A 10,979-nucleotide genomic window follows, 5' to 3' on the forward strand; every position below is an offset into this window, starting at 1 on the left:
GTCAAGTTGTCACGATAAATGACGACATAATTGACGACATAATTGCGAGTTGTCACGATAATTGACATGATAATTTCGAGTTGTCAAGTTGTCACGATAAATGACGACATAATTGACGACATAATTGCGAGTTGTCATGATAAATGATGACATAATTGACGACATAATTGCGAGTTGTCACGATAATTGACATGATAATTTCGAGTTGTCGAGTTGTCATGATGAATGACGACATAATTGACGACATAATTGCGAGTTGTCACGATAAATGATGACATAATTGACGACATAATTGCGAGTTGTCACGATAATTGACATGATAATTTCGAGTTGTCAAGTTGTCACGATAAATGACGACATAATTGACGACATAATTGCGAGTTGTCACGATAAATGATGACATAATTGACGACATAATTGCGAGTTGTCACGATAATTGACATGATAATTTCGAGTTGTCGAGTTGTCATGATAAATGACAGAATAATTGACGACATAATTGCGAGTTGTCACGATAAATGATGACATAATTGACGACATAATTGCGAGTTGTCACGATAATTGACATGATAATTTCGAGTTGTCAAGTTGTCACGATAAATGACGACATAATTGACGACATAATTGCGAGTTGTCACGATAATTGACATGATAATTTCGAGTTGTCAAGTTGTCACGATAAATGACGACATAATTGACGACATAATTGCGAGTTGTCATGATAAATGATGACATAATTGACGACATAATTGCGAGTTGTCACGATAATTGACATGATAATTTCGACTTGTCAAGTTGTCACGATAAATGATGACATAATTGACGACATAATTGCGAGTTGTCACGATAATTGACATGATAATTTCGAGTTGTCGAGTTGTCACGATAAATGACGACATAATTGACGACATAATTGCGAGTTGTCGACATAATTGACGACATAATTGCGAGTTGTCACGATAATTGACATGATAATTTCGACTTGTCAAGTTGTCACGATAAATGACGACATAATTGACGACATAATTGCGAGTTGTCACGATAATTGATGACATAATTGACGACATAATTGTGAGTTGTCACGATAATTGACATGATAATTTCGAGTTGTCGAGTTGTCACGATAAATGACGACATAATTGACGACATAATTGCGAGTTGTCACGATAATTGACATGATAATTTCGACTTGTCGAGTTGTCACGATAAATGACGACATAATTGACGACATAATTGCGAGTTGTCACGATAAATGATGACATAATTGACGACATAATTGCGAGTTGTCACGATAATTGACATGATAATTTCGAGTTGTCGAGTTGTCACGATACTTGATGATATAATTGCGAGTTGTATGACGAGTTGTCATGATAATTGACGACATAAAGTCATGATAATTTTGTGTTGTCACGATAATTGACATGATAATTTCGAGTTGTCGAGTTGTCACGATACTTGACGATATAATTGCGAGTTGTATGACGAGTTGTCATGATAATTGACGACATAAAGTCATGATAATTTCGTGTTGTCACGATAATTGACATGATAATTTCGAGTTGTCGAGTTGTCACGATACTTGACGATATAATTGCGAGTTGTATGACGAGTTGTCATGATAATTGACGACATAAAGTCATGATAATTTCGTGTTGTCACGATAATTGACATGATAATTTCGAGTTGTCGAGTTGTCACGATACTTGACGATATAATTGCGAGTTGTATGACGTGTTGTCATGATAATTGTCATGATAATTGCGAGTTGTATGACGTGTTGTCATGATACTTGACGACATAAAGTCATGATAATTGACGACATACGCATGATTTATACTACATCGCGAGCGATTTGTTTGACCAATGAGGTGGCGCGTTCTTTCCAACGCAAAAAACCCGCTCTATCCCATTGCACGACAGATTTCACCTCTGACCTCGATCAGCTGTGTTTGCGACAGACCCGACAGTCATGACAGTAGTGTCCAGTTGCGAAAATCGAATTATTTGCCTCATTTTAACGGCGTGCTTGGATTAGTTTGCAATAGTAATATAAGTATTCAATTCACTTAATATTTAGAGAAGCAAATGACATGATGGATTGAGGACAATTATGTCCACGGACATTGAATACACCACGAAAACATGACGAGATTTGTCCCATTCACCCGTGCATCACACATGACTGTGCATTGATTGATCATTGCAATACCGTGCAGTGTTTTCCGTGTGTACACCGTCCTCCAGGCTGAGTTGGGTGTGTTGTCTGTACGTACACGACTCTGCAAGGTGAGTTTCTTTTCATAACCATTATTTTTTTTATGCAAAAGTAAAACTAAACGACACAACATTAATTTTAACTGGCAGTGAGGATTTGTTATTCTGTCGATCGGACATCCGGGCATGAACCGGCTGACAATTTATTTTAGCACTGGACTGAAACAACATTCATACGTACTCGCTATAAACAGCATGCGTGATTGGTCGATAGGCGGGCATAAACAACGTTTATGCCCGGCGTTCCGGTCATAAACAAGCCGCGCGAGTTACGCGCGAGAACTGATGGACGCTCGCGAGTAGGATATTACGCGTCTATGTTCGCGAGCTATTTACGCAAAGCGCGAGTGATGTACGCGATGTTCGCGCGCGTCCAAGCACGATGGACTAAGCAAGAAAACGTTTTCTTACAATTAGCGTTGGAGAAACTGTTAAAAATGATAAGGAACTGGTAGTTTTAGTTTAAAATGATGGTATTTTTTAGTTTTGGAGGAAATAACAGCAAGCAGAATGTTGCGTATGTATGAACGGGGTTCATTCATATATTTTCATGACTAAACGTTGTTTAGTCATGAAAATATAAAGCCCTCGGGCATAAACAATCGTTTAGTCATGAAAATATATGAATGAACCCCTAATTCGCATTCACTGAACTCGGAGACAGCGTCGGAGTGTATCACAAGCTATCACACTATTGTGCCAGGTTCGACTCTCGATCTGCAAATACAAATATGCGATAAGTTGTTTTCACTCCAATGCATGTGATAAATGGATGTGACGTGGCCCCGACCGAGAGAATAGTATAGGAAAACATGATTTGTGACATGATCTGGTCCATGTGGACCAAAGGCGGTAAATTTGAAACTGAGATAGGTAAAAATATGGAGTAAAAAATAAGAAAATACATAAGAAAATAGACATCAGAAAACTTTAGAACCAAGCATGCGAGAGCTTTGTTTATTTCAGTAATGATAGCCTATTGTATGTATAATGTAATGATTACAGTAACTTAATTTTCAAAAATGCCTCCTTTGGCCCTGATGGACCAGATTGTGTCACATTTTCACTTCATCTTCAGTCTCAATCCCAACCCACAGCAAGTGAGCATTAAACATAAAGTTTTGATTTTTTGCTGAGTAGGCCTATGTACTATGTTTACAAAGTACATGTACATTGAAATCGTGTAAAAACAGAATTTTGAAAAATATTCAGGGCTTTCTCCTTAGCAAATGTTACAATATATGGCTTTAATTACAATGTCATATTGTTTTGTCTTTCCAGAAACTGGCACAGGATCTAGCAGGAAAAGGTCCATTCTGCAAGGCATATCTTCCAAAAATCTAGACTAACATGCGCTGAAGCAAAGCACCTGCAACCGAACAGCACGGCTTTCCTTAGTGAGGAGGATGTAAGTAATTTCATTTACAAAGTTGTAGCCAAATGGGTGCAGCACACCCCACAAAATGCCAATACCTTATTCAGCCTGATCATGACCGAAAATAGTGTAAAATAACAAATTTTTGCGTGCTACGTCCCAATAAAGCCTTTTTAGAAGCTCAAAGACTTTAGACTTGTACTCTGAGTCCAGCTCGTCCGAGTCCGAGCCGAGCCGAGTCCGAGCAAAGTCCGAGTCAAACAAAAATATGACCCTAGTCCGGACTCGGTCAGAGTCCATGCCTGGGGTGGGGCACTGAACTTTATATCTAACATGTATGTTTCTATCAGTGAAGTAGGGGCCTAAAAAGTGGGGGTTGGGGCAGTGTTCTTAGTCGGTTAATTAACCTCAATCTTACCGGTTAATTAACCGGTTAATTAACCGGTTAATTAACCACAGCATCATATTTAACCGGTGGTAAAATAGGTTAATTATGAATCTTGAATTATTCTGACGTTTTTTAAGTTTTAACACTTTAATATCACTTCAGTGTTCACTGGAAATATTAAAATAGTATTCTTCTTCTTGCTCTCTAGTCTAGAGTGTCATGCACCACATCATAGACCATATGTGCAGACTATATCATGGTCTATATGTAAAAATCTGTGGAGGGGGGGTTCTTTGAAAAAATTTGTACGGGGATGTGCCCCGCAGACTTTTGGATGCTGACTTCCTCTATACATGTACCTACTTCTAATCAGAATTTGTTTTACAATGTATATCATACGAAAGCTAACACTTTTACTCCCTATACACTTTTCCCCATTACAGTAGGTCAACAGATTTATAATGCAATTCAATGTTATACATTGTAGCAGGTGAATGTGGTAATTACTGGTAATATGTTGAAAACTACCTATCCTTGAAGTCAAAACCTCATGTGTTCCTTATAATATTTTTCAATTTTTATGCCATTTTAAATGAAGAGCACACTATATTGTCCATACATGTATATAGGCCTACTAGCCTCATTTTAATGAGTAATTGCCAATTCTCTTTAAATTTCAAATCTTGTGCAAAAAGTTACTATTTTTGTCTGTTTTGTCATCATACGGTTGTAAATTCAATGATATGAGTGCCTACAAATTGATATGACCAAAAATGTGCAAATGTTGGCGCTTTTCCCCAAAATTGCTGAAAAGGTACCCCAAAACCGTGGCACATCCCTGTATACCTTCAACCAGGCAGAATGCCCACCACCTGTTGTACAAGTACCCAAAAATCCACAGCAGAGTGAGCAGATTATACCATTTTTGCCCAGGATTGCTTCAATCAATAACTAAAAAGACAAAGTTGATAAAATTCTAATTGTATAGTCACAGACGTGCGGTATCATTGTGCATCTGTGTCAATGAGTGTAAAATTTTTTAAACAGGTGGAATTGACATTATAAGTTTATATATGAAAATAATTTTTTAATTTTAAAATTTTAAAATGGAATGTTTTAAAGCTAAAGGTGGACAAGAAAACTTCATCTGCTCATGTTAAATGCTTGCGCAGTGTTCTTCAGTATGATGGCATATTGAATTCCGAGCTCGGATTTATATATCTTCCAGCCATAATTAACCAATCTTACCGGTTAATTAACGTTAATTAACCGCCGTTTATAATTAACTAAGAACACTGGGTTGGGGTCATTTACATTTTAAATGATGGGGGTCACAGGTATTAAAAGTTCTCTAGAAACTACATGTATCAGAGAGCAGTAAATGTGGAGATGTTGGCATGTGTGTGTCACATTAGTGACATGTAACTCACAGATGTACACAGGCCACAGGGAATAGGAAGGGCACCAGGCTGTGTGCAGCATTTAAATGTACATGGAGAGCAATGTATTCAATGGGGGTGAGATAAATTATAGAAAAATATTATAATGATAACAATATAAATAATAAAATAATAAAATAAATGATAATAATAATCATAATAATAGAAATTCACCCTTCAGAAATATCAAGAAGAAAATTAATGTGTTGAAATGTTTTCCCAGTTTGCCATTTTGATACCAGTATGCAAACAGCTTTACTTTTTACCACATTCATTAAAGCAGGCCTGGAATAACTACACATGTATACAAATCAGTTAGGGTGGGTCCATATCCCCCACTTTTAGTCTGACTTCAGTCAGGCAGTGGGGGATTATGCTGTTACCAAACAAAAGTTCAAGTATGTGGTATGCTTTGTACCTGTGATATTAATTTCAAATATCTTTTTAAACTGAACAAATGTGCAGTGAATAGTGAACACATACAAACTACACATACATGTATTCTCTCGGTCAGGGTTGTTCCATTTAGTGCACTTACCCATTTCTCACATCTGGCAAAGGGGACACCCTTACGACATCCCTACTGGATTGTACAGGGCCTTTGATTTCCAGTCAATTTTCTCCGCATAGAACACATCAATGTGCATTAATTTTCCTTTTGTAATTTATTGGGAGCGTATTCCCCGATAATAAATCAAACTTTTAAATTATTTCACAAAGAGGTATATTTATCATATGACATGTTTTGTGATTTCCCCATTGAGTACAACGATAAGTGTCCCCTGTGTCTGAGGGCGCAAGATGGAACAGCCAAATCTATCGCGAGCGACCAACAGTATGTAAAATACCTATGTAATAACCATACCCATACATGTACATGCATGTAAGGAGCACAAAGTTACTATACACTAGGATGAGCTGCCATGCATACTGCATGGTCCAGTGTGCACTTTTTCTCTTTTTCACTGAGTTTCATGAATTAGAAAGTTCCATGAAAGAAGTTTTAGATATTTTTATACAGTATTTAAAAAAAAATTATGCATAATTATTATCATTTGATGCTAACAAGTATGACTATGCTAATTCACAGATATTAACTTAATTAATATGGTGGATATGTAGGATACATGACAGATGACTTATTTGACAGCCCAAAAAAAAAAAAAAAAGGGCAAATAAAGTGAAGTCAACAAATTTTAAATCAAATTTTAGATCTATTTTGACATTTTTAGGTATAATCAGTTCACATTTAACATGGATTTAATTGCATGGACTCGGACCGGACTCGGCTTCGAGTCTTTTTATGTCGAGTCCGAGCCGAGTCCGAGTCCGACAAAAGTGGACTCGAGTCCGGACTCGAACGATACATCCCTGAAAGACATACAATCTCTATGTATTGTATGATGCAACTGTAAGTTTTTTCGTGTGCCCCCGAAGTTTTATTTTGCCCTCCTTACTAAGAAAGATGGATACGCCCATGAAACTATGCATGACAAGTAGACTTAGTAAATTACAGATTAGTGCTTTAAATGTGTCCCCACTCTCACAGTTCGTAAACATTTTTTGTTTAAATTTCAAAATGATTGCAAGTGACTACTTTATGACCTTTGACCTCACACCTATTGAAATAGCAAATCATGACTCTGCTACAATAATTTATCATTTTGGAAGAAAAATCTAAAATTTAAAAAGATTGTACATTAAGGCTTTAAGGCAAACAAACAGCCTAGATACCATAATCCTGATAATAATGTGTAATAATTAATCATTGGCTATTATTTTATTTTATTTCAATTTCCAGGTGCAGCAGTACTACTGAGGATACTGGTTTTATGGCGCAATTCTTGAAAGACAAAGAGGATCATGGTTTGGAAGTCAACAGCTGGCATCTGTTATCTGGCGCATCACTCGCTAGCCCTACAATAGCCGAGAACCGCTAAAACCCACCAACCGCTCCACCCGAACGGGGGAATTAGCAGTCTGGGTTTAGCAGTTCTCTGGATATAGCCAGGTTTTCCGATATAGCATGGTTTTGGACCACCACAGTCAAAAGGCCCTATACTAGTAGGGCTATCACTCGCATGCATTGAAAACTTTCCTAAACTAACACATGCATGGTGTACTAGTAAATGTTTGCTCCAATTATCAAAACAATAAGGACCTCAACAAGTGACACTGACATGTGATGTAATCGTAATGCATAGTTCCTTACAGGCTGTAAAAGTAGCATGGAATTATTGGACATGTTCTAGGCACTTTTCTTTGGTTTGCCTCAAATTCAGCAGTGATATCAATGTCTTTTCATGGCTGCGCCACACGAACCACCTTTTTTGCTACACAATTAACTATACGCACACAATTCAATACTGCGCCCAACAAAATATGCACCTACGTCACTACTGAACTTGAGGGGAACCAATGTATAGCCAAGGTTCCCTAGTCCAAAAATACGGATCGCTAGTCCGAAAAATAGGAAATGGTTCACAAGTCCAAAAATAAATAAGGTTTACAAGACCTTAGCAATGGAAAATCTGCAGCCATTAGGACTAGCGACCCTTTTTTCTCTTGGCCTATAGTGACATTTATGACTAGCGCATGTTAGGATTAGCGGATGCAGGATGTAGAATAATTGTAGACCAAATTGTTCAGTAGCTGATCCATAGTGTCAGGGGCACAACAAGGGGGGGTGTACCTCAGGCCCGTAGCCAGCATTGTCAGTCCGGGGGGCAAACGTCAGTATCGTCCCTATCTATTTTTCCCTCCCTTCCTCTCCCTCTCCTTCTTTCTTTCTTTTCTCCCAGGCTTCTTCTCGTCCCCATTTTTCCACTTCTCCATCCCTCCCGCTGGCTACGCTACTGGTTTACCTTCATCCCTGTAAGTATGATGAGTATCCACTAAGCAAGGGTTTAGAACCAAAAGGCCCTAACTGCAATAGCTGTCCCATAGACATCTTGATAATTTATGCATTATGTAGTGTACACATCTCATGAAGATTTTTAAAAAATGTCACCTGGCAGCTATTGCAGATAAGGCCTGTTAATGTCTGTTATTTATTAGATAAATAAATAAAGGTCCTATATACATGTAAACCCTTGACATGAAATTAAAATAAAAGGTCCTACATGTAAACAGGGTTCGCAGGTTTTTGCCACAGGTGGAAAAAACCACGGTTTTAACCTGCAGTTAAAACCGCTTGGCAAAAAACAGTTTTTTGGTGGCAAAAACTAAAAAAGTGATTTATAGTTCAGTTTTTTCATCTCAAAACAAATTATTAAGTTACAAAAATAATTTTCTGAGTGTAACAAGGCTAGATTTTGTAATTATAAGTAACATATAAAGAAATTAAAGGTATGCATTTTCATTGCTCAAGTGCATTTAACCCAAATGTGGCGTATATCAAATTTAAAACTTTTTCATTTTAAGGACTTTCATTGAGGCTGTGGCTGTGCATCAATGCATTCACACCAAAGCCTTCAGCAAAGACTAGCCGATGTCAGTCAATGCTAGTCTTTTGTGAAGGCACCATATTAACACACAAGCTGGGCTCGAATTTCAGTCAGGGCCATTGCCTGCAGTTTTTCAGTTTTGGCCGTTGTGCCCTGATCTTTGTTTAACTTCAAGGTATTCTTCATTCCTTGTTGACAAGTGGTCCCCAATGGCCTTGACAAAGGGTGCCCCCCCCCCCAAAAAAAAAATGAAGGTCTGCACAAAAGCCTTCTCAAAAGACTAGTGGCTGCTAATAGACTGTAAATAAATGGTCTTTTTTGCACTCATTATCTCATACTTCATTACTAAATGTATTTTTACACTTATTTCTCTGGTACATAATTATTAGAAAGACAAGAGTTCATGAAATAAACAAGAATCATTAGAATGCATGGTGAATATGTAGCTTTGATCATTGTTTTATTTTATTTTGAGATCTGTAAGGAAGTGAAGAAATAAAAGCACTATTTTTTTCATTAAAAAGTATGAAGAAGGAAGTCCAACAAACCAAAACAGTTGAACACACCTACTTAATAGAGAATAAATGATGGAGATTTTTTTATTATGTATGTATCCTCTATTGTGTGATGGAAGATATCCAATATAAAGTCTGTACCAAAAGTAACACAGCTGTTTTAAATACGCCTATAGGTTCAGAACTAGTAATCGTTTCCACAATATTTCTACATATAAAGAAGGAAGATTTATTTACGCTCATTTGAATACCCCATTTGTCAAATGCCGTTCAATACTGATAACACAGTAGTGCTTTTAAAGAAAAAAAAACCCAAATTTAAAAGTTGCAATTTACAGCAATCAATGGTTATTATGCAAGCACTGTGACACGTAAAACCCTCCATTTATCTTTGCACTGACTTCAAATCAATACAAATAACTGCAACTTTTCAATTTAGGTATTTTTCTTTAAAAGCACTGCTGTGTTGTTACTATTGAACGAGATTGGACAAATGGGGTATAAATGCGCGTAAATAAATCATCCTTCTTTCTATGTTGAAATATTGTGAACACAATTATTAGTTCAAACGCTACAGGCGTATTTATAACAGCTGCGTTACTTTTTTGTGCAGTCTTTATTTTTATAATACAATTCAGCATATTCCTTCTAAATTCCTTTAAGATTAAAAAATGAGTGATTGTGATCTGGGACAAATCCAAAATTGGATTAAAACATTTAATCAAATTAGATTGAATTCTAATCTATTAGAAATATTCAATCTAAAATTCAATCTAATTTGAATTTTAATCTAAAAAATACTTGGATGGATTTAAAAAAATCTTAATTCGAATACATCTACCGGTAATTTGATTTTAATCTAAGGGGTTAAAAATCAATCTAAGCAATTTTAATCCCTTAAATATTAAAATTGAATTAGATTCATTTCTAATCTATTAGATTGAATATTTCTAATAGATCTTAATAATTTTTACACATTCTGTTACACCTAATTTATGAGTCCCGACTTTCAACACAAGTATTGTTCAATTAGTGATGTTGAAGTGCGTTTCCCGTCATTATTTCAGTCCTTTTATTTCATTTGTTTCATCTGCCTCTGCTGCAAAATGTGACATGAAATGGCTCACAGTGGCATTGGTTAATGGTGACTGGCAGTTGGTTGTTACTTGTACAGTATAGCTCTGATCTTTTAGTAGGCCGGCCTGAAAAAGAAATAGAGGATTTTAGAAAATTTGTCAGGGTACAGCTGGGACAGTGGCACAATCCCCAGCATGGGGCTGTTACAGCGGCTTGGTTTGAAATCCTTGCCGCCCTTCTCCCAAATGAGCACATGCATCTGTATTCCCCCAGCACCCCCTCCCTTGGCGGTGGTGGCAGATTTACCCCAGCTAGCTGTTCCCTTGATTGCAAGTCTAGTTTCGCCACTGGTGCCCCCAAGCTTCTCCCCTCATCCGTCGCACACCCCAGGCTTCATTTATGTGCCATATTTGGGGCTGTGCAATAATTATGAGCCCGGGGGGGTAATAAAATGTCCGAACG

General features: G+C 37.1%; 1 long non-coding RNA gene across 1 annotated transcript; it reads left to right on the forward strand.

Annotated features, from left to right (window-relative positions):
- Positions 1 to 1,970: 1,970 nt before the first annotated feature.
- Positions 1,971 to 7,404, forward strand: LOC140167326 (uncharacterized). Its single transcript, XR_011861036.1, has 3 exons — positions 1,971 to 2,289; positions 3,559 to 3,685; positions 7,281 to 7,404. It is a non-coding gene; the product is annotated as an uncharacterized lncRNA (long non-coding RNA).
- The last annotated feature ends 3,575 nt before the right edge of the window (positions 7,405 to 10,979 follow it).

The sequence above is a fragment of the Amphiura filiformis genome, chromosome 13 (assembly GCF_039555335.1).
Source record: "Amphiura filiformis chromosome 13, Afil_fr2py, whole genome shotgun sequence".
NCBI classification, from domain to species: Eukaryota; Metazoa; Echinodermata; class Ophiuroidea; order Amphilepidida; family Amphiuridae; genus Amphiura; species Amphiura filiformis.